Below are 23,875 nucleotides of genomic sequence, written 5' to 3'. Positions count from 1 at the left end.
AGGGCCAATTTATTCAGTCAACCACACTGCAATACCTTCTTAGCAGTCTTTGGAGAAATTATATTAACATGTACATTTTATCTCTCATTTAAACCCACGACATGAACTACTTATTCACCCTATAGCAAAGGGGATTGTGATATATTAGGAGATACAAGTGTGTAAATGCTGCAGGATTACATTCTGCTTCCACTGAAAACTGCAAATTCTACCAAATAAACAGTGCAACATGGTCTGGTAAAAATGTGGGTCATCAGTGCAAGTAAACGAGAGTTCAGCTGTGGTATTTCTAAATTCTGATGATGTTTTCTGTGATTTGAGTCAAAGCTCACATAAACACCCCCCCCCCATTCAAACCACAACAATGAAAAACTCCTATGTAATTCAGTGTCTCATTGTATATATATGTTGTATACTCCTGTTTCTACTTGAGTATAACTTCACATAAAGAGGCAGGAGACAGAGGAGTATTTTATGTGGTCATACACATTCTTGTCGAAACCCCGGAATCTGCATAACCATAACACACAAGGTACACAAGCGAAGCGTGACGGTACCTCATAGTCCATGGGCCAGCGCCCAAAATTTCCTATTTCGGTACACTCAAGGTGGCAAAACTTACTTATAATTTTTGAAAGGATCCATGTCTGTAGATGATATTTTGGTATGATAACCATTCCTGAGTGGCAGCTGTATCACAGTTATCAGCTCATGAAGTTAACCACCCCCTAAAGTAAATTGCATTTTAGACGCTGGTGCATATCCTGGTTTAGCCTCATGGTCAGGACATTTTTCAATTTTCTATAATATTGTCTTTGGTATCATTTTAAAGGGGACCTTCTTAGCTTTCATTCAAGCCCTGTTGTGGATATTTCTCACAAATATAGAGGTCACTTGAGCTCTTCAACCCGTCAATAACACACATCTTTCTGCAATGTTCGCCTAAACTATATACTTTCTTTTAGCCCTGTGGCATCTAGGAATATCAGGGACACAAAACACAAAAACTGGAATACTCACAGGACTGTAAAGATTCAGGAAATGTATAATATACCCATACTATTTCATTGTGTGAGGTGATTGTGAACCTTAAATTAGAAGGGCATTATTACTAAGAAACTAACTAGACCAAAGCCAGTTAGTCCATGGGTCAGACCAGATATCGATATCACCCAAGGTGACACAACTTCATTGGTGCCATTTTATTTGGTACACTAACAGAAGTAAAATAATACATGATAACCTTTCCAAATGAACAGCTATTTCATTTTTCTTTCAGGAAACCTGTTTCTGTGCCTCTCACGATTGTGTATTTGCCCAGATTTTTACAAATATAGCATTTCAACACCCCTGGTACTGATTAGCCTTGCTTAAACTCTGGGACAGTTCTTAGTTGGCCAACAACCAAGGATAACCAGTACTGTGTACTTCCATTCATTGTGCTAAGCTAGGCTAACGTGCAGCCAGATAGCTTTCTACTAAACACATATAGAGGAAACTGGTATCTATCTTCTTGTCTCACTCTGGAGAAGATTGTAAGCTAATTTCCCATAATGTTAGCATGTTCTTTTAATGTATATGTTAATATGATTAGTTAAAGTGGCTACGAGGAACTTTCATCTTGTGTTGATTTTAGCGGCCTCATGTGGACAAAATACAGCTGTTGCATAGCAACTAGGTAATGTATCTATTTGTGGCTATGTAAGATAAATAATGGTAATATGACGCTGGTGAAGCAAAGTAAACTTTGTTTTAGTAGTGTTCATACACCTAAGTTACATGTATTTGTTTGTATGTGGCAGGTGAAAACTGACTGAATATGGCCACTGGTGAACAAGCAAGTTTTTACCCAATACCAAAGCGCCCACGGGTGGAGTGCATTATCCACTGTTCTGATGATACAGATAAGCTGGTTTCACTACAAAGTGTCCACTCATGGAGAACTCTGCTCAGGGCAGCTCAGATACGAAATCATGCACCAGTTTTGAAACTGGCAAAAGACATTCCTGAGGGACAGATTCCAGCAATCTACTACCACAGAAAGTGTCGCAGTATCTTCACTATGAAGCAAATTCTTGATGGCCTCCTTGCAAAAGAAAAGAAAAGTTGTGTCTCTGCTGAAGAGAAACAATCTAAGAGAGTAGCTCGACATGCTCCAAGTACATCTAGGACTTATGATGCAGAGTGCATATTTTGTCAGAAAAACAGCAAATATTCCAAGAGACAGAATACGAGAGAAGTACTGGTGCAGTGTCGAGAACTGCGAGCTGATGCAAAGATCAGGAGTGCAGCCACAAAGAAAAGGGACAGCAGAATCCTTGCCATTGTGAGTAGAGACCTTGTAGCAGCTGATGGGCACTACCACAGGTCATGCTATAGACTTTACACCAAAGAAGAGGTTTCCAAAGGAGAGGTTGCCAGCAATGAAGATGATGATGCTGCAGCCCAGTATGAAGCTGCTGTGAATAAGGCATACAATGAGCTGTTCCTCTTCATCAGGATGGAGCTTTTTGGCAATCCTCAAGTGATGATAATGACTGATCTCTCTTCTAGACTGGTAGCTTCAATGAACTCCCAAGGCATTGCCCAAGTCAAGGAATCAACCAAGAAGCACATAAGACGAAACCTGGAGAGTGAGTTTGCTGGAGCCTTGCAGATATTCCCTGATGAGAAAGGAAAATTCCTCCTCTATCCCGATAACTTGTCCATGAGGGAACTTGCCAAAGAAAATCAGTCTCTCAAAAGGGAGCTGCAGACCCTGAAAAGTGTCAGTGCACAAGACGTTATAGCCAAAGCAGCCATCAAATTGAGAGCAGATATTAAAAGTCAAGATGTTCCTCAAACCTGGCCGCCTGAAGTCAAACCAGAAGCAGAATGTCCTACCATTCCAGAGTCGCTCATTATCTTCCTGTACTCTCTACTCACAGGCTCAAATGATCCTGATCATGCATCCCAGAGAGTGCAGTGCCTTCTGCAGTCATTTGGCCATGACATAGTATATGCAGTGACATGTGGAAATACCAAGCCTTCCAAGCACATTGTTCTGCCATTCAGTGTCAAATCGTTGACAGGAAATGTAGAGTTGATAAACATCCTCAACCGACTTGGTCACACTGTGTCCTATTCACAGATGGAAGAGATCAACACTGCCCTGTGTCTCCAGAAACTCTCTTCATCAGGGAGTGGCATTGCCCTTCCAGCTAACATCCATCCTGGCATATTCACAACTTTAGCCTGGGACAATATCGACCGTCTTGAAGAAACTGTCAGTGGTGAGGGAACATCTCACAGAGTCAATGGGATTGCTGTGCAAGCAAAGCCAGTCAACCCACTTCCTGTCCAACCCATGCCCACTGTTCCCAAAACAAAGAAGAGAAGCATTGATGGACCCCCACCAATGTTACCAACTTACAATGCTGGACAACGGGTAGGGCCACCACAAAGCAAAAAGTCAGATGCCGATACTGCAGCCAATACTAAGCTTGCCAGAGAGAAAAACCTTCTTTGGGTCCTAGCACGCATGTCACAACAAGAAGAACAGTCAGTCAGCAGCTGGACAGGCTTCAACATTCTGACTCGAGGAGAGATGACGGTCATCCCCGACAATATAGGCTATCTGCCTACCATCAATGCTCCAGCGACACAAATGTCTACTGTCAACGAGGTGCTTAACCAGTCACTGAGCATCATGCAGTGCTTAGGCCTGAGGAAGATTGTCTGTGTCTTTGACCAAGCCCTGTATGCGAAGGCTGTCGAGATCACATGGAAACACCATGACAAGTTCCATGATATCATCGTTAGGCTTGGGGTATTCCACACCATCTGCACACTGCTGGCAATAATAGGAAAGCGTTTCCAAGATGCTGGACTCAAAGACCTCTGCATTGAGTCTGGCATGATTGCAGAAGGCTCAATTGCTGGTGTTATGGATGGCCGCAAGTACAGCAGGGCAGTGCGACTACACAAGCTCCTGTATGAGGCGCTCATGCGACTGACCTTGAATGGTTTCCTGTCCTGGTTGGAAGAAACTCACAGGAATGACATGGTTCACCTGAATGAGACACTGAACACCATTGACAGCCTTGGGAAAGAAGTCTCACAACATGCTTTGAAGGAGGTCCTCGAGAACAGCTCTTGTACACGCATCATGGATCTATTTGAAGTCTACCGTGAGTTCCTTAGAGGTGGAAACGGCAGCCTCTCGAACTTCTGGATGTCCTATTTGGACATGGTTGAAATCTTGTTGGGGCTCATCCGAGCATCCAGAGAGGGAGACTGGATGCTACACTTGGCTAGCATTCGAGCAATGATCCCATGGTGCTTTGCTTATGACAGGATGAATTATGCACGCTACCTCCCCTACTACTACGCCCAGATGTCTGAGCTGCCCATCACACACCCAGATGTGTACACAGAATTCATGGAAGGAGGCTTCTCAGTCCAACTGGGCTCCACCAATCCCTTTGGCCGAATCCCTGTTGACCAAGCTATAGAAGAAACGGTAAACAAAGACACCCAAACAGCTGGAGGGACAAAGGGATTCAGCTTGAAGCCAGGAGCTGTGACCAAATATTATCTCACAGCTGAGTATAGAAGCATGTACCTCAGACAGCTGAGAGACCTGACAGGTCAAGGCAGGTGCAAATGGTCTCATCCAGATCTACAGAGTCCAAGGATCAAGAGAGATGAAGCAGATGTCCAGTCTCTCATGGACCTTATGGAGAATAACTGGCTCAATCCTATGTCCCCTGATGAGATTGATTTGGTTAGCCTCTCCACTGGCCACATGGCTCCACCTGATGTGACCATAGATCTCTTGAGAGCTCTTGAGAAAGGAGAAGAGGCCTACCAAGCATTCCAGCAAACAAGGTTAGATGCAGACCCACCAACTGTGAAATTCCACGACAAGATGACCAAGCAAAGTCTGAAAACATTCTCCAATGTCAGCACAAAACAAGCTCATGGAAAGAAAGCACAGGATGTGGTTCTGAAGGCAGATAGAAACCTTTTCAGTCACATGATCCTGGTGGCTGAAAGCAGGAAGGTGAATCTGAAGGATGTCCTTGCCTACCCATTGGGCCCACTACCATGGGCACTGGCAAATGCTGATGGGTCCTTACGAAAAACAAACAAGGCTGCACTTGCCAGAGAGCTTGAAAAGAATGTATCTCCTGCAGAAGACATCCCAATCCCATCTACTTCCATCATTGATGGGATGAGCCTGGTCCAAAAAATGAATGGCAACAACAAAACCTTTGCACAGGTGGCAGAGTCAGCCTTGACCCAGGTCCTCCATGAGGGAGCACAGAGTGGGAGGATTGATGTTGTTTTTTATGTCTATCACCAGACTTCGATCAAAGATGCTGAACGACTGAACCGGGGTGGAGACATCACTCTCCAGTACAAGAATCTTGCAGGGGGACACCACGTCCAGTAGTGGAGTAAATTTCTGTGCAGTTCCTCCAACAAGACCAGTCTCATCAAGTTTCTGGTGGAAGAGTGGAAACTCCCACGATACAGAGCTATGCTGCATGGCAAGGTGTTGTACATGACCTGTGAGGAAACCTGCTACAAGTTGACAGAAGATGGGTGTGAGGAAGCAGCAGAACTGCACTCCACACATGAAGAAGCTGACACCCGTCTGCTCCTGCATGCATTGCATGCAGCAAATGCGGGCTCAAAGTCAGTTATCATCACAGCTGAGGACACTGATGTCATGGTGCTTTGTCTTGGCTTCCAGAAGGACATCACCTGTCCCATCTACCAGAAGTGTGGGACTCAGAACCGCACACGGTTTGTCGACATCACCAAACTGGCAAGTTCACTTGGAGACAGCATCTGTGACAGCCTAATTGGCTTACATGCCTTCACAGGCTGCGACACTGTCAGTGCATTCGCTGGTCGAGGGAAGCTGAATGCCCTGAAGATAGTGAGAAAGCACACTTCCTGCCAAGAGACTTTTAGTCAACTGGGACAGACATGGAATGTGAGTGATGAGCTGTTCCAGAAAATTGAGCAGTTCACCTGTCGGATGTATGTTGCTAATAGCAGCACTGCTGAGGTGAACAAACTGCGTTACCAGCTCTTCTGCACCAAAAGGGGAGAGGCTGAGTCCAGCCAGCTGCCACCATGTAGAGACTGTCTCTTTATGCATGTTCAACGAGCCAACTATCAGGCAGCAATATGGAAGTGCTGTCTGCAGGCTAACCCTGTGGTGCCAAGCCCTACTGAGTATGGATGGACAGACGATGAAGGCAAGCTGGCCATTTACTGGATGCGCTCCCCACCTGCACCAGATGTGGTCTTGGAAATGCTAACATGCAAGTGTGTGCATTCATGCAAAATGCCAAGCTGCATGTGCCTGTCAAATGGACTTCCATGCACAGACATGTGCAGGTTACAGACCTGCAGTAACCAAAAACAGCAGGATGGTCCAGAACTGGACTTTGAACTTGGGGAGTCAGATGATGAGAGAAACGAGCAGTTTGATGAATGACAGTGTGATGATTCTGATGGTATTACTGTGGTAGTAGTCTATTGATGCACAGGATGTTGATTCTGGACTTGGTTACCCAGATCTTGATAACAATAATGTAACCATATTCACATATACCCATTACCCTACCCATTACCATTACATATACCCACTAATGATATGGGATTAGATGTATCATTGACTAAGTATATGTAAATGTCAATGTTGTTTAAAATATTAAAATAGTTCATTACCTCACTATGGTATTCCTTTTTATCATGTATTTTGATTGTGTATTTAAACAAATGTATAGAGACCAGTTTGTGACCTAACTGGCTTTGGTCTAGTTCTCATTTAAGGCTCACAATCACCTCACACAATGACATAGTATGGGTATATTATACATTTCCTGAATCTTTACAGTCCTGTGAGTATTCCAGTTTTTGTGTTTTGTGTCCCTGATATTCCTAGATGCCACAGGGCTAAAAGAAAGTATATAGTTTAGGCGAACATTGCAGAAAGATGTGTGTTATTGACGGGTTGAAGAGCTCAAGTGACCTCTATATTTGTGAGAAATATCCACAACAGGGCTTGAATGAAAGCTAAGAAGGTCCCCTTTAAAATGATACCAAAGACAATATTATAGAACATTGAAAAATGTCCTGACCATGAGGCTAAACCAGGATATGCACCAGCGTCTAAAATGCAATTTAGTTTAGCGGGTGGTTAACTTCATGAGCTGATAACTGTGATACAGCTGCCACTCAGGAATGGTTATCATACCAAAATATCATCTACAGACATGGATCCTTTCAAAAATTATAAGTAAGTTTTGCCACCTTGAGTGTACCGAAATATCGTCTGGCCCATGGACTATCAGAAGGGACTAACCTAGATGGCCAATACATAACATATCCCTCACCCTTTACTTTTGATGTTCCCTTCACAAAATTAAAACATGTACCTTTATAATTACTTTTAAGAAATTAACATGTGCTAATTACCAAAACTTGTTTTGACAATATAGAACTTTTGCCTGAACTAGGGAAAGAGGGTATATTTCCTCATTTCCCAGACTGAACCCTGGGGATTATTATGCCCCAACGCTGTGGGTTAGTCTCTAGACTACACTGTCAGTCTATCCGGAGGTCGTCTGTCTCTTCTGGAGTAAGTACGACCTGTGGGTAAGTCAGTCACTGTGTCTCTGGTGGGGCCTGTATGGGTCCTGGTCTGGGCAAAGTGATGCCTGGTGTAGGCACCACAGCAGGCGTAGGGGTGTCTGGGACTGTAACCATTCTGGACGCTGGCGTCGACTGGTTAACGTTGTCGCCGGCAGTGCAGAATATCTGAGTTCACGTCCCAGCTGTGTGGCGGTCCCAGACTGCCACCCGAATTCGCTACATACTCGGGCTGCCCTCTGAATTCGCTGCATTGGTGTCAGAAGTGGGATGGTGAGACCCTCACGCCTCTGGGCGCACGCGCTTCTGATGACCTCACGGTCTCACCACCCCACCTCTGACACCAATGCAACGAATTCACGGGGCAGCCGCAGGAACCGCCACAGCTGGGACGCGAACCCGTATCTCCCGCCCCGCGGGCGACAAGGTTAACCAGTCGACTAAAGGGTCTGACCCGTTAACCAAGGGCTAACGTGTCTACTTATCCATGCACGTTACACTACCCCCCTCTTTCGGGAAACGCGCCCCCGCGCCTCAGCATATCAGCTCCCTCACGCTAACGTGTTAATGGGCTAACGTGTCTAGCACGTTACTACATATATATATATATATATATATATATATATATATATATATACATACATACATACATACATACATACATATATATATATATATATATATATATATATATATATACATACATACATACATATATATATATATATATATATATATGTAACCCGCACTTTGCGTTCGGCTGTCGTCTCCCTACACGCCCTGGGACTCTGCGTTGTGTTTGTTGTAGTATGATGTTTGCGTGGAAAAGGAAGGAGGCGGAGGCGTGGGATCGTGGCTGAGACCTGGACACTTTACTGGCACTCGCTTACACTTCACCTCTCATCAATCAGCTGGCCGCTGGCCTCATCATACTCACAGCTTCCGGCAGACAAACAAAAAACCATGTGATCAACGTAGCCTTTTGCCCGGGACAAGACTTAGGGGTACGGTGTTGCAAAAGGGACAAACATCGCCATTTGCGGCATTCCCAGGGGAACATACAGCGTAACAGTGCCACCCTGTGGCGGATTTACGTTACTACCTTACATCTACCCCTTCTTTAATTGATGGCGTCCCAGCCATCAGACCAAACAAAACAAAACAAATAAAACTTATGAGCATAAACATTAAAACAGATCACACTGAAAGTGACGTATTAATACCATGAGTTGCATATGAAATGTAGATGTGTAAATGCAATCAAAGTAAATAAACCATTAATAAAACTTGTTTGTTTTTTTTTTCGTGGATTATACGTGCCTTGCTACTCTCTCTGCTATGGCCCTCTGCCACAATGTCCAGCCCCTCTCTATCTTCTGCTGTTCCTCTTTTGATCTCACCACCTGTGACACGTAAGACAGTTTCTTTGGGGGACGTCGAGTTCTCTGTGGGTTCCTCCTCAGGCTGGGGCCATCAAGTGCGTTGGTGTCACTGACATTTAAGTCCTCTTCCCCCCCTTGACTCACTTTTTCGGCTTCCTCCCCCATTACCTCCATGCCATCCACCTCCCAGTCCCCCATGTCAGACTCAACTCCTGCACTTGTTGCTGCACCAGCCCGCTCCACCGGAAGAAACATACACTGTGTAAGAAGGTTGCGGTGAACCACTCTCTCTTTTTCACCATCCTCTGTTCGGACCACATACACAGGTATACTGGGTTGTTTCTTCACCACAATGTATGGGCGTGACTCCCATCTGTCTCCCAGTTTCTGCCGTCCCTCCACATGACATATTTTGACCAAGACTCTGTCCCCTGGGCTGAAACCTTGACTCTTTGCCTTTTGATCATAGTACCTTTTCTGCTGCTCTTTTGCATGTCGTGAGGCCTGGTTAGCCTGAGTATAAGCTTCCGACAGACCGTCATGCAGTGTCTGGACATATTCACTATACTCACATGGCTCTTTGGTGGTAGAAAGCCCAAAAATCAGGTCGACTGGGAGTCGTGGATGTCTACCAAACATTAGGTAATATGGTGTGTACCCAGTAGAGTCATGTTTGGTGCAGTTATACGCATGTGTAATTGCATCCACATACTCCTGCCAGTGGGGTTTCAGGTGAGGCTCTAGTGTCCCCAGCATGTCCATGAGAGTCCGGTTGAACCTTTCGGTGGTGCCGTTACCCTGGGGGTGATAGGGGGTTGTGTGTGTCTTAGTGATACCAGTACACTTACACAGCTCTTTCACCACAGCACTTTCAAAATTACGCCCCTGGTCTGCATGTAGTTTTGCTGGGAATCCAAACCGACAGAAAAAGTTCTTCCACAGTACCTTCGCCACTGTACAGGCTTTTTGGTCTTTAGTGGGATAGGCCTGGGCGTACCGGGAGAAGTGGTCAGTGACAATAAGCACATTTTCTATGCCTCCCTTTGATTTCTCCAGAGTCAGAAAGTATACACACACACAAGTTCCATAGGAGCGCTGCTGTGAATACTGACCAGGGGAGCCCTGAGGCCTGCAGTCGGAGTCTTTCTGAGGCAGCACCTTTCACACTGCTCACACCAAGCCTTGATTTCCTGGAACATCTTAGGCCAGTAAAATCTCTCCCTTATCATCTGCACCGTTCTCTCAAACCCTAAATGCCCTGAGTCATCATGAAGTGCAGTCTTGACGGATGTGTGAAATCTCTCTGGTAGTGCCAGCTGCTCTACTACTCCCCTTTGACAGTCTTGGACCTGACGATACATCATTCCATCCCTTACTAATAACCTCCGCCACTCTTTTAAGAGAAGGCAAACCTGCCTGCCACCACCAATCCTCTCGCTGCGGCTCGGTTTTTGGTTCACACTTTTAAAGTGCAAAACGGGACCGATTACAGCATCCTCTTTTTGCCCTGCACGAATCTCCTGTTTTGTCAATGCAGGTAGAGAGTCCATCCCCACATCTTGATAGGATTCACCGAGCGTGTGTGACAGAGGTTCTTGATGCTCAGGTCCCTCTGAAGCGGAGCTTTCCAGTTGTTGGGGAGATTGTTCCTCTACACACCTTTGTACTTTGGCTGATACAAGCTGAGGGCAGGTTTGCAAGACTTGGGTGACCTCCTGGTTAGACAGCCGGGAGAGGGCATCAGCGTTCGCATTATTCTGTCCCCTTCGATACTGCACATCAAAATCAAATGCTGACAGCCGAGACACCCACCGCTGACCTGTAGCATCCAATTTTGCAGACGACATGACATACTTGAGGGGGTTATTGTCTGTCTGGACTGAGAACTTGCGCCCATATAGATGGTCATAGAACTTGTCGGTCACTGCCCATTTCAGAGCGAGGAACTCTAGTTTGTGTGCAGGATACCTCGTCTCTGCTGGGCTCAAGCCTCTGCTGCCATAAGCTATGACTCTCTCGACTCCGTCCTGAACTTGGGCTAATACAGCACCAAGCCCCTCCCCCAAGGCGTCAGTCTGGAGCAGAAAGGGTAGGCTGTAGTCTGGATAGCCTAACACTGGAGCAGTTGTCAATCTTTCTCTCAGTGACTGAAAAGCCTCCTCACACTCATCAGTCCAGACAAAGGGTGGGTCAGGCACTAACCTCTTCTTCCCCCCTCTCCGTTTCTTTCTAGGGTCACCAGCGGTAAGGCGGTACAGGGGCGCGGCCAAGATAGAGTAACTGCACACAAACCGCCTGTAATATCCGGTGAATCCCAGGAACTGAAGCACCTCTTTACGATTCGTGGGCCTCGCCCAGTCCTTGACTCTGCTGATCTTCTCTGGGTCTGTCCTGATGCCCTCCGCAGACACCAGGTGACCCAAGTAGTGCACCTCCTTTCTCACAAGCTGACATTTGGAAGGCTTCAACTTCAAGCCATGCTCCTTCAGTCGATCGAACACCAGCTGCAGCCTCTCCAGATGTTCATCAAAGGTTTTAGAGAATATGATCAGATCATCAAGGTAGATCAGGAGATGGGTGAAGTTCAGATCGCCAAAACAGCAGGTCATGAGTCTCTGGAAGGTGGACGGAGCGTTTTGAAGGCCGAAAGGCATTCTGTTGGCTTCAAACAGCCCCATGGGAGTACTGAATGCTGTTTTGTGTTTGTCCTGCTCCGCCACCTCTACCTGCCAGTATCCAGATGTGAGATCAAGTGTTGAGAAATACTTTGCTTGACCCAGAGCCTCCAGGGCCTCCTCTATTCTGGGCAGTGGGAATGCATCTCTTGTGCTGCAGGCGTTAAGCCTTCGGTAATCGATGCATAATCTTAGTGATCCGTCTTTCTTGGTAACAATCACTACTGGCGAAGCACATGGACTCTTACTAAGCCTGATAACCCCTGCTGTTTCCATTTCTGTCAGCAACTTCCTCACATCCTGCCACTGTGAAGGGGGAATCTTGCGGTACGGGAGTCGAAAGGGCTTTGAGTCGACCAGGGGGATTTCGTGCTGCACTGTTTTTGTGTGGCCGTAGTCCATTGAGTGCTGTGAGAACACCCCCATATTCCTCTCCACAAGCTCTTTTAGGAGGGCGCGCTGGCGCTCATTCTCCACTGCTGCTTCACTTATGTCCACCCCACCACTGCTCACAACTTGGTGCAGACACCGGTATGTCTCTTTGTTCTCCTCATTTTGATGACAACCCTGTTCCGTGGCTGAAAAATCCACAACACTGTCCACCAGGAAGGCGCTGGCCAGCTGTGTGTGTGGTTTGATTGTGACAGTTTGTTGGGACACGTTCATCACTGTGACAGGAGCACAGCCTTTCTTCACATCTGCAAGAACTTTGGCGACCATAAGGTCCTGAGGAAGCCGAATGGAGGCGTGGCCTTCAATTAGCGCTGTGTATGTCTTTCTTTGTGGGCCAGTTTTGATTTTGCACATTAAGTCCATCTCTTTCCCTCCCGGGATGCGTATTTTACGGCCAGTGTACACAGCAGGGCCCACCATGTCGTCTGCTCCTGTATATTCAGTGTCGCCAGTTTCCAGTAAAGCTGTGTACCACTCTGGATGGCTTTCCTTCACCCGCTGAAGATATTGCTCCCCATAGGTTGCTTGGAGGTGCCTCCTGGCGGCACGGACGACATTAGTTCCCACAAGCAGTGGGACGGAGGAGCGATACTCGGAGTCAGGGACAACAAAAGCCGGCACTCTCTGGAACTCTTTCCCCAGCACTTTCAACTTAATACGCAGGACACCAGAGTAAGGCACATCCTGACCTGCTGCACCTGCTATGGGTATTTTAGAGGGCCGTAGTTTCTGTCCATGGAGGTCAGGGTGGTTGCACCAGTATCCGTGAGTAATACTGGTTACCTGAGAGCCGGAATCGATAAGAGCCCTGCACTTTAATCCATTGACTTCCACCTCACCCTCATTCCTGGGACCCACAATAGGAATGTCCTCTACTCCATCATCAGTATCGCTCACCTGCAGTGGGGGGTCTTGCTGCTTGCCCATGGTTGCCCCAGTTACCACAGGCTCTAGGCGTTTAAATGCTGCGTTGAGTGGGGCGTGGTGCTCTCTGCGGAGGTCGCAGGCTGGGGTCGGTGAGTCCAGGGCAGACTGGGATCTGGGAGCACCGCTCGACATACTCGGGCTATATGCCCTTGCTTCCCACACCGGTAGCAAACAACACTGGAGCCCTGAGTAACTGTTCTGGGAGATGGTTGGGGCCTTAGTGGGGGTGCAGGGGCTGGTGCAGGGGTAGGTGCAGCAATTCTCAACTCAAGGTGAGCCAACTTGGTCACCTGTTCTTCTTGGCTAAGAGCTAATTTCTTGACCATATCTTTAAGCTCTGTCCACTCTGAAGTGTGTTTTGACCTCTCTGACCTCATATTGGTATCACATTCTGATGTGACCTGCACCTGGGTGAGCGCTTTCTTTGTCTTGTGTTGTGACTGGAACTTCTGAGTCTCTTTTGCAAGGTTTCTAAGCTCTGCTTGCAGCTCACGGAAACTCCAAAGCCTGGGCTTCATTGGTGCGATCCTTGCATACACCATCTCATCCATAAGCCCTCTTAGAAACTGTCGAGTGAGTTTACTATCACGATCAGGAAATTGCCTGCCCCCTCTCTGACTTTCCTCTACCGCTCTCAGTGTTGCCTCCAGAGCAATAGCATAAGAGCAGGCAGACTCTCCGGACCTCTGGCTGCGCTCATAGAAGTCGGCTAGTGGATCAAGTGAGCCTTGTGTGTCGCTGTATTCAGCCCTGAGCTCCTCATACGCCTTCTCTGGAGTCTGGTCGTGGGGGGGTAGGTTAAGGACTAGCTTCCTGGCCTCACCGCTCAGGTGTCGCACAACAGTCGAAAAGCGGAGGTGTGTGGGGAGCTCGATTGCCTCCAGAAGGTACTGCATATCACGAACCCAGTCTTCTACAAGTATTTTGCTGTCTGGATTGCCAGTGAAGATTTGGACATTTTTTACCTGATGAGTTTGCATGAACCCACCATATGCAGCTGGTGGAAGGGTTGTGTTTGCTGCGGCTCTGGCGGCAGCATTCATTGGGGGCTCATACGGACATGGGTGCATGTGCGGGGTGGTGGATGGGTGTTGTGGGAGTGTGTTGTGGTACATGACAGCTTGAGGGTCTGAGGCAGGGGCTGTGTGGTTAGGGTCTACATGTTGCACTGCTAGTGGGGTGGTCACCTCTTGGGGGTAGAGGGCAGCAGGCTGTGACATATGCAGCTGGGGGATTGATCCATGCTGCAAACTTTGAAGGGTCTGGCCAGTAGAAGAGAGGTAGCTCATAATGTTCATCATTGGTGGCATTTGAAAGGTTGGCATGAGGGCCTGGGGCACAGGGGGATTATATGCAGGACCAGTGTAGACCTGGGGTTTAGGCTCGGCAGCAGGGCTTTGGTAAGGAGGGGTGTCTGGGTGAGTCATGGTCGGCCGCTGTACAGTTTGCATTTCCGTGGAGGTGGGGCACGAGAGGCTGTGAATGGGCAAAGGGTGTGTGTGCTGGTTCACACTGGCTTGGGCCGGGGGATTAGGTTCCACTAATATCTGTACAGCTGGAAGGGATGCACTGGGCAGGCTGTAGTCTGGCCTGCTGTTTTGGTGGATTGGTTTGGCAGCTGGGCTGCTGTCAAAACATAGTGAGGGTGCTTGCATTGGAGCTCTAGAGGCTGGCAAGGTGGGTGCATGAGCTGGAGTGGAGTAGTGAATAGGGTAAGGTGACAGTATTGGGGGTGGTGGAGTGAGTGGTGCATTTAGTCCTGGGTATGGGGGCTGCTGACTGCTGTGGTGGTCTTGAGGGAGGATCAGCTGTTGGGTGGTGGTGGGGCTAGTGAAGTAGTTGTTAAGCTTTGGCCTCACTGATTGCTGTTGATTTGCAGCACTGGTGGTTGTTACGCCCTTGCTTGAAAGGTGGGGTTGTGTCTGGGCTGGAGTGTCACAGTTGTGGCTGGCTGTGGGTATCGGGGGCAGTTGGGAACCCAGTGTGGCAGCAGAGGCACCTTCTTGCTTTGACTGATAATCTGCATAGTCACTGAACATTTTGATATATTTTTTTCTAAATCACTATGACTGGTGTAACTGTTGGTGTCAAAACAGATGACTATTAATGATTCACTGTGTTCACAGAATAAGTTTAGCTGTGTATGCAAAATCTCCCCTTTTTCCAGTAAATATATCAAAAAACAATAATCACTATCAACTCAAAACTCACATTAAACTTGAGTCAAAATCAGATGGTCAATACACAACCCTTAACCAAAACCAAAAAATTATGAATGATATATATCAGCTTAATGTTAAACACAGTGTTCCTATAGCAGGATCTCACATAGCACACTTTTACACAACTCAAATAACAGTTAAGTTTATCGAAATATCATAAAAAGTCCTCAAATGGATATAGCAAGCTTTCAACAGTCTTTAAAGGATATTTGAAGAGGTGAGTATCTTGCCAATGCTGCAACTCCGATGACAGTAGTTCAGTCCACCACACTGTCCAGTCATTGAAGGTAACGCAGTTCAATGCAGCAGCAAAGGCGTGGACGCGAGTCTCTGTATCTCGAAGCACCACGATCCGGGTCACGGCACCATGATGTAACCCGCACTTTGCGTTCGGCTGTCGTCTCCCTACACGCCCTGGGACTCTGCGTTGTGTTTGTTGTAGTATGATGTTTGCGTGGAAAAGGAAGGAGGCGGAGGCGTGGGATCGTGGCTGAGACCTGGACACTTTACTGGCACTCGCTTACACTTCAGCTCTCATCAATCAGCTGGCCGCTGGCCTCATCATACTCACAGCTTCCGGCAGACAAACAAAAAACCATGTGATCAACGTAGCCTTTTGCCCGGGACAAGACTTAGGGGTACGGTGTTGCAAGAGAGACAAACATCGCCATTTGCGGCATTCCCAGGGGAACATACAGCGTAACAGTGCCACCCTGTGGCGGATTTACATTACTACCTTACATATATATCCTAGCATAATAACTGCATCTGCCGTGTGAACGACTTATGCCCTCCCCCCAAAAGAAAATGCCAGACGAAGGAGATATATACCAAGCTACGGTGACAAGAAATGACAACAGCAAAATGCAGACATACGTTGGACTAACAGAGAGAACATTCAAAACAAGGTTTAATGCACACATGTGTAGCCTCAGGAACAACCGTCAGTCAACTGGCGTCAGTCAACTGGCGGCCCGCAGGCCAAATCCGGCTCGAAGATTTTTTTTCCGGCCCTTTGATCAATTTTTATTGGAAAATTAAAAATTATAATGCATTTTCCCGCGAAGAAAAATCTGTTTTTGGGCATGTTGAAATATAGGAAATGTGTGCTCTCAGTTATATATGTAAATCTTTATTTTTGTATTAACACAGGCAAACTTCATGAGCACATACGGGTACTATGTGATGGACAATTGGCTGTTATAGCCAATGAAATGCGCTGAGACTGACATGTGGTCTGTGCGTATATAACAGTGCATCTGTCAATAAAGTTCCTCTTTCTACGTTGATTCCGGTAAGAGCAGAACTGACGCCCCACTGTGTACTTATTCCTCCATAAAGTTAGCAATTATTTCGGTCTAGCACTGGGTATGCACACGAGAATTGCTGAACAATTCAACTCTGACTACAGGTTATGGGCACAGAGTTACCTATCAAGCAATTTGCCACAGAGAGAAATGTCGCAACATGCCACGTGTATTGGTTAGCATGCTCGCACCATGAGTAGAAGGGTCGCCGAGTCACATAGCAGGGGTGAAAGACCCAGGATAGAAAGATCGAGTAGCCGTTGGTCTAGACTAGTCTTTGACGGAGATGAAAAGAACTATGAACTGTGGGAGACGAAATTGTTGGGCTATCTTCGGTTACAAGGGCTAAAAGACACTATTTTAAATGAGCCTACCGACGATGATGGACGGGCAGTAGATGGAGCGAAAAATGCCGAGGTATACGCGGAGCTAATCCAGTTTCTGGATGATAAAGGTTTGTCCCTGGTAATGCGGGAAGCAGCGCACGATGGGCGGAAAGCGCTGAAAATTCTGAGAGACTGTTATGCAGGTAAAGGGAAGCCGCGTATAATTAGCCTGTATACACAACTGACTTCACTTCAGAAGTGGAGCAGTGAGAATGTGACTGAATATGTTATACGCGCAGATACAACTATCACTGCACTGAGAAACGCTGGTGAGACATTTGAGTGATGGGCTGTTAGTAGCAATGATTTTGAAGGGACTACCAGAATCATTCAAACCGGTCGCTATTCATGTCACGCAAAGTGATGTGACGATGCCTTTTGCCGAATTCAAAACGAAACTGCGGAGCTACGAGGACACTGAGAAAATGCGCGCAACAGCATCCGGCGACAACGTCATGAAGGCGCGAGTGTTGCCGAGTGCGAGACCCGCTCTGGTGAGGGCTGGTGATCGGGGAGCCGAGAGTGCGGACATAGTGTGCTTCAGATGTGGTCTGAAAGGACACAAAGCCAGAGCATGTCAACGCAAGCAGTGGTGTAGTCGGTGCAAAAGCACCACACATCGGGACGCAACCTGCAGACGGAGACAGCAGCGGGACGATGCACGACAAGTGTCCGAGGAGGCCAGCAACAAGGCGTATGCATTGCTGACGAGGACGCGGAGATCCAGCCAGGGCGCGGTGTCAAGATGAGAGGTCTGATGGTGGACAAGGGAGCAACTTCACATATCTTGACGGATATAGCAAAGTTCAAGAAATTCGACGACAGTTTCCAGGCCGAGACGCACTGCGTGGAGTTGGCTGACGGCACACGGAGCCACGGAATCGCAGAGCGCAGAGGAGATACGGAGGTGTGCTTGATCGACAGCAGAGGGCGACGCCACAACACGACGCTGAGACAGGCGTTGTACGTCCCCTCATACCCGCAGGACATCTTTTCTGTGAAAGCAGCCACTGCCAGCGGAGCGACCGTAATCTTCAGGAGAGGAAAGGACGCTCTATGAGACAGAGACGGTACACAATTCCACATTCATGAGTATAACAGACTATGCTACTTGCACACAGTAAATGATGAATGTGATGACCAATGCAAAGCGTGTTTGATATACAGACATGGCATGAGATTCTAGTGCACTGTAATTACGATGATATTCAGAAATTACAAAATGTAGTTGATGGTATGACAATCAAGGGCAAAGTAGAGAAACCTACACTAAATTGTGAAGTGTGCACTCAGGGAAAATATACCCAAACTAGGAATAGGGAGCCAGATGTGAGAGCCAAAGCAGCTCTAGAATTGGTACACACAGATCTAGTGGGACCAATAGACCAAGAGTCCAGAGACGTGTATAAGTTTGCGTTATCATTCACTGATGATTCTTCCAGTGCAAAGTTCGTGTACTTCCTAAAAAATAAGAGTGACACAGTGCAAGCAACAGATAAGTTTCTTGCTGACACAGCCCTATACGGGAAAATTAAATGTATCAGATCGGACAATGGTACAGAATTCATGAGAAAGAATTACCAGGCACTGCTCAGCAGAAATGCAATTAGGCATGATACCTCAGCACCATACTCACCACACCAGAATGGTACAGCTTAGCGAAACTGGCGAACCCTGTTTGACATGGCGAGGTGTATACTAACAGAGAGCGAGTTGCCATAACTGTTACGGACCTATGCAGTGCAGACAGCAGCTGTAGTGAGGAACAGATGCTTTTGCAATCGCACAAAAAAGATGCATTACTTAATGTTGACAGGAAAACGGCCTAACATTTCTAGGATGCAAAAGTTTGGGTCAGTGTGTTATGCCTATAAGCATGAGAAGACAAAACTAGACTTGAGGTGTGAGAAAGGAATCTTTGTCGGGTACGACAATAATAGCCCAGCCTACATGGTCTATTATCCTGACAATTAGTCTGGTCAATTAAGGGCAAATATGGGGTCAAGGCTGCAAAAAGTCATTCACATTTGAGCCAATGTTTTTCTGTTAATTTAGGGTCCAATAAAGAAAAAAATGCAAGGAGCCCAAAATTTTAGGTGGGGGAAGTCTCTGAAATGGCCACGCCCACTTTTTAGGCCTGGAAATCAGTATCTCGGCTCCTGAATGTCGCAGAGAGCTGATCATGGGCTTAAAAGAAGCAGAAGCACCACATTTATATAAGCATTATGAACAAACATATACCCCAAAACCTTTACTTTTTCAGGTATTTACAAAAAACTAATTTTCACTGTTCACATACATGGCCACGCCCACTTTTTAGCCCTGGGACTATATCTCAGGCTCAGCTCTCGGAGGTTGCCCCGAGTTGATATTGGGCTCAAAAGATGTGGAAATAACTATTTATATTAGTGCTCTGAACAAATATACTGTATGCCCTAAAACCTTCACGTTTTGAGCTATTCATGAACATGTTCTTTTTTCCATTGAATTGATCAGCAGCATGCAATCAACTTTAGCCAAATCTGTGCAAGAAGGCTATACAGTTTGTTTGAGTAAAAGTGTTACATCTACTCATGGAGTGCTAGTATTCAAGTTGACTCTTTGTTATAAGAGGAGGAACCCAGTAACCACCAAAGAAACAAAGCAAACCATGTGAGGTCCAAAAAAATCTTTATTTTAACCTCACACATCCCATCAGACTGGATTCAAACACTTGCTGAGGCACTTGCAATAAATGAGACATTTCATCCCTCTGCCAGCACAAGAACATGAGGTACACTTATTAGATCTGCAACTACACACCCCTGTTACTTGAGACAATGTATCTCTTGTGGAAACTGTGCTCCACTTGACGAAGAGTTCCTCTCCTTCGGTAGTCCAACCCCATTCAATGACAGGGGGACAAGGGAGTTGTAGCAGGCTGTTTTACATTGTCCAAACTACCCTTCTTAATAACCCTGTAATGTGCCCCTGTCTCTTTCTGCACTACATTTATGTCCAGACAGCTGTTCGAGAGTTTCTCAGCAAATCGTGTAGAGTGAGATTTGGGCCGGTCGAAGCCCAAATCTTCAACTTTCTGCAGATAAATATTCTCGAGTTTGTGAAGATCAAAAACATTTTCTGAGCTGTCATCAATGAAGTTCCCTACTTCCTCCATGGCGATATATTCAGCATACTGGATCATGTCTGGGGAGTTCTGTGATGAAGTTCTTTCTTGCTTTATCCTGCAGCTCGCTGAACTGTATCTAGTAAGAAGAAATAATCAAATTATTAAAATATATATATATGGCCCGACTATAGCTCAACTTAAGAATTGAACTTAAAAGGGTATGTTGTGCTGGCTCACCTGTTACGGTATCTTGAGTGGCACTTCCTGTGATAGAATAACTCCCGTGATCTAACATCAGTTTCAAGTAATCTGAGTATTTTGCCATCATTCAGGACTTTGGCCATCATCTCTAGATTGTCTGTGAAATCCTTCACTTGTTTTGCTGACTTTTCTTTTCCCGCAGCAGCTAACAATGGTTCTGATTTGTCCTTCTTCCGAGGGTTCTCAATGGCTGGCTCTTCACAATAGAAGCAAAGTTCGGCTCCAAACGCAAGACTAGGCCCAGCCTTTGCTCGTGTGTTTGCCCCAATAGTCTGGTGATCTGCAAGGTCCAGTTCTCTTTTCCGTTTACGATCCTTCGCACAATTGAAATGGCTGTTATTATAGCGATCATAGCAACTCTTGTGGATTTTATATCCATCCTGTAAAGTCTCTGCATTGACAGCTGACAGTCTCTGTGAAAGATTGATATCCGCATCATTGGTGATCAGTCCGGATTCCTCAAACAGTTTTACTTGGTGAAGCAGCTTAGGAGCTGTGACAGCAGTTATGTCCCTTCCACCAGATTCCTGTCATGAATTTAGAAATGAAATGTTGGACTCATTGCTGTCATAAACATTACATTACTGAAGGAATACGCATGAAAACTAACACTGTTGGACTCATTGATGTCATAAACATTATACTACTGAAGCACACACGTGAAAACTAACCTTGCAGACAATGCACAGGGTCTTGTTCCCTAGTTCCATAGTTAGGATGGGGGATCATCTGATCATGGAAAATCAGAACTAATTTAAACTTGATTTTTCTGTACACAAGTTTGTAACAGAGTGATGTTTCACTGGTATGGCACAATACATCCACCCTCCCACAAAAATAGCATGCAATAAACAATGTTATTTATTCTTCTGCATAGATACAAAATATAGTCCAATAAAAGTGTGTCCAAATATAGCATAATAAAAGTGTTGTTACTACAAATACTTTCACCCTTTCATACCAGCCAACTAAAAATGCCCAAAATTAACCAACATGTGTAGAGCAAGCAGACACACAAACACCAACTGTCCAAAAGTAGGTAATGCCTTAGCCAAATACTACAACTGTGCAACTGTGCTGTCGAGTGTATCGAGCAAGTCATGCTTGCAAGGCTAGTTAGGCCTACACATATGAGCTAAGGTGAAAATAATGTTTTACAAGGTAAACATACAAAAATAAAACAACACTGTTCCTTACCATCCATCCACGAGGTCAGGAACAAATTAACTCACTGATATGAAGGCCAGATGAGGCATGCATGTCATATTTTGGCAAATGTTTACAGTAAACTAGCTTTACTGAAACATGTGCACTTCTGCTTCCTTTCCTGTAGAATCAACCACTTGATAAACAAACAGCGCCAATTTGTAATTGTGGTCAGAGGCGGCATTACATCCCAAGTGATAAGAACCACAGACAACTAAGATATTTTCTAAACTCATGATTCGTGTGTGTATTGTGCTTCATGCTTTATAACATAGGCAGCGAATGAGATTCATGTCAAATATAGCTTTTTACAACCTTCAGGAGCTGATACGTGAAACGTGACCAGTAAAAATTAGTTTTCTTAAAATATCTGAAAAAGTAAAGGTTTTGGGGTATATGTTTGTTCATAATGCTTATGTAAATGTGGTGCTTCTGCTTCTTTTGAGCCCATGATCAGCTCTCTGCGACATTCAGGAGCCGAGATACTGATTTCCAGGCCTAAAAAGTGGGCGTGGCCATTTCAGAGACTTCCCCCACCTAAAATTTTGGGCTCCTTGCATTTTTTTCTTTATTGGACTCTAAATTAACAGAAAAACATAGGCTCAAATGTGAATGACTTTTTGCAGCCATTTTGCCTTAACTGACTAGACTAAATGGGAAAGTGCAGAAGCACAGAATGGTTAAATTTGTGACAAAAACGACTGCAGAGCAGCAGACACAGACTGACATGGCGCCTGATGACGACGACTTCGAGGTGCAGAATAGGGATAGCAAAGACCAGGCAAAATAATGATGTGAGTCCAGGATGTACTCAGAGCCAGGTCCCAGTAACTAAGCCTGTGTTATGCTCACGCACCAGAACCAGACCCGTGTGGCAAAACCCAAGGCAGACAGACACAGGATGACAGTTCAAAATCCAAAAGGCGGTTTTATTGGGGGAGGGGAATAACAAGGAAGGGAGATAACAAATACTGCCACTAAATAATAAATGGAATAGAGTGGGGGGAATGTATGGTGCAAAAACGTTCTGTTAGTGGGATGTGTGAATAAACTATGTGTGGTGTCCAGTGGTTTGCGTATATAACTACGTGTGAGTGTTTTTAGCCTATGTGGGGTGCGGCACGTAAATGACAAGGAGATGTTGAATAATGTGCATGCACCTGGCAAGCAAGTCGAGTCCGTGATCCAAAAGGGGTTGTCCGAGGAAGTCCGGGTCCGAGATCCAGGAAGTCAAGTCCGAAAGGAGGGGTCCAGGTAGAGAGACAAGGGGGGAGATCGCTGGAGAGGTCTGGGGAAAAACGTGAAGGTTGCTGGGGACGAGGGAGACGCGAGGAGCCGTGGAAGTCACAGAGGGAGAGTCTTGAGAGGAAAAAGAGGCACGGATATTAGACACTGGGGAATAAACAGAATTGCAAGAGGGCAAGGAACGCTGGAGGGCTTGTCAGAGCTTTACCGCAGGGTTCAGTAAGTCGAAGCACGGAGTGGTGTTCTGGGAGACTTCTTGTAGAGGGCTGCCTGATTGCCGCAGGTGTGCCTGATGGATGATGGCAAACACCTGGTGCAGTGCAGCGCTCGTGTCCTCAGAGTGCGAGCCGAGCGCTCAGATGTTTACGGCACGTCCGAGCTGGGGGAGTGGGTTGAACGTGCCAGGGAGGCAGCTCGGGGCGGTGTAACCACAACAGGACCCCCCCTCCTACGGGAGACACCGGGCGACCATACGATGGCGTTGGGATGGGCCCGATAGAACTCCTCCAGAAGTGCGGGGTCAGCCAGGTAGGACCGGGGAACCCAGCTGCGGTCCTCTGGCCCATAGCCAACCCAGTCCACCAGGTATTGGTACCCACGCCCCCGGTGGTGTACGGCGAGCAGCCGGTCGACATCCCAGACCATGTCACCACCGTTGAGGACCCTGGGAGGTGGAGGAGCTTGAACAGGGGGAGACAGGGGGCTGGAGGCTACCGGTTTGAGGTGAGAGACATGGAAAACGGGATGGATCTTGAGTGAGGTAGGGAGATGGAGATGCACCGCCAAAGGGTTGACAATGCGGTCAATGGTGTAGGGACCGACGTAGCGGGGAGCCAGCTTCCGGTTGAGGGTAGGGAGGGGCAGGTCCCGGGCCAGGAGCAATACCCTCTGGCCAGGTCGATAGACTGGGGCCAGCACTCCGCCGGTTGGCGCTGCGCCGGGCCCGCTCTGTTGCGAGCTACAGAGCGGGCCCGGCGGTCTTCCAAACGCGCCGACATCAGCGGAGATGGGCCCTCGTGGACGGGACCGCCACCTCCAACTCCTGACGG

General features: G+C 46.7%; 1 protein-coding gene and 1 long non-coding RNA gene across 3 annotated transcripts in view; both read right to left on the bottom strand.

Moving 5' to 3' along the window:
• asic2 (acid-sensing (proton-gated) ion channel 2) overlaps positions 1-23,875 on the bottom strand; it is an 813,603-nt gene that overhangs the window by 383,258 nt on the left and 406,470 nt on the right. The window lies entirely within an intron of this gene.
• LOC130119065 (uncharacterized) lies at positions 20,791-21,705 on the bottom strand. Its single transcript, XR_008810819.1, has 3 exons — positions 21,573-21,705; positions 21,047-21,104; positions 20,791-20,902 (listed from the first exon to the last, which is right to left on the bottom strand). It is a non-coding gene; the product is annotated as an uncharacterized LOC130119065 (long non-coding RNA).

Source organism: Lampris incognitus, chromosome 10 (assembly GCF_029633865.1).
Source record: "Lampris incognitus isolate fLamInc1 chromosome 10, fLamInc1.hap2, whole genome shotgun sequence".
In the NCBI taxonomy this organism is placed as follows: Eukaryota; Metazoa; Chordata; class Actinopteri; order Lampriformes; family Lampridae; genus Lampris; species Lampris incognitus.
This window is presented reverse-complemented; position numbering and strand designations above follow the sequence as displayed.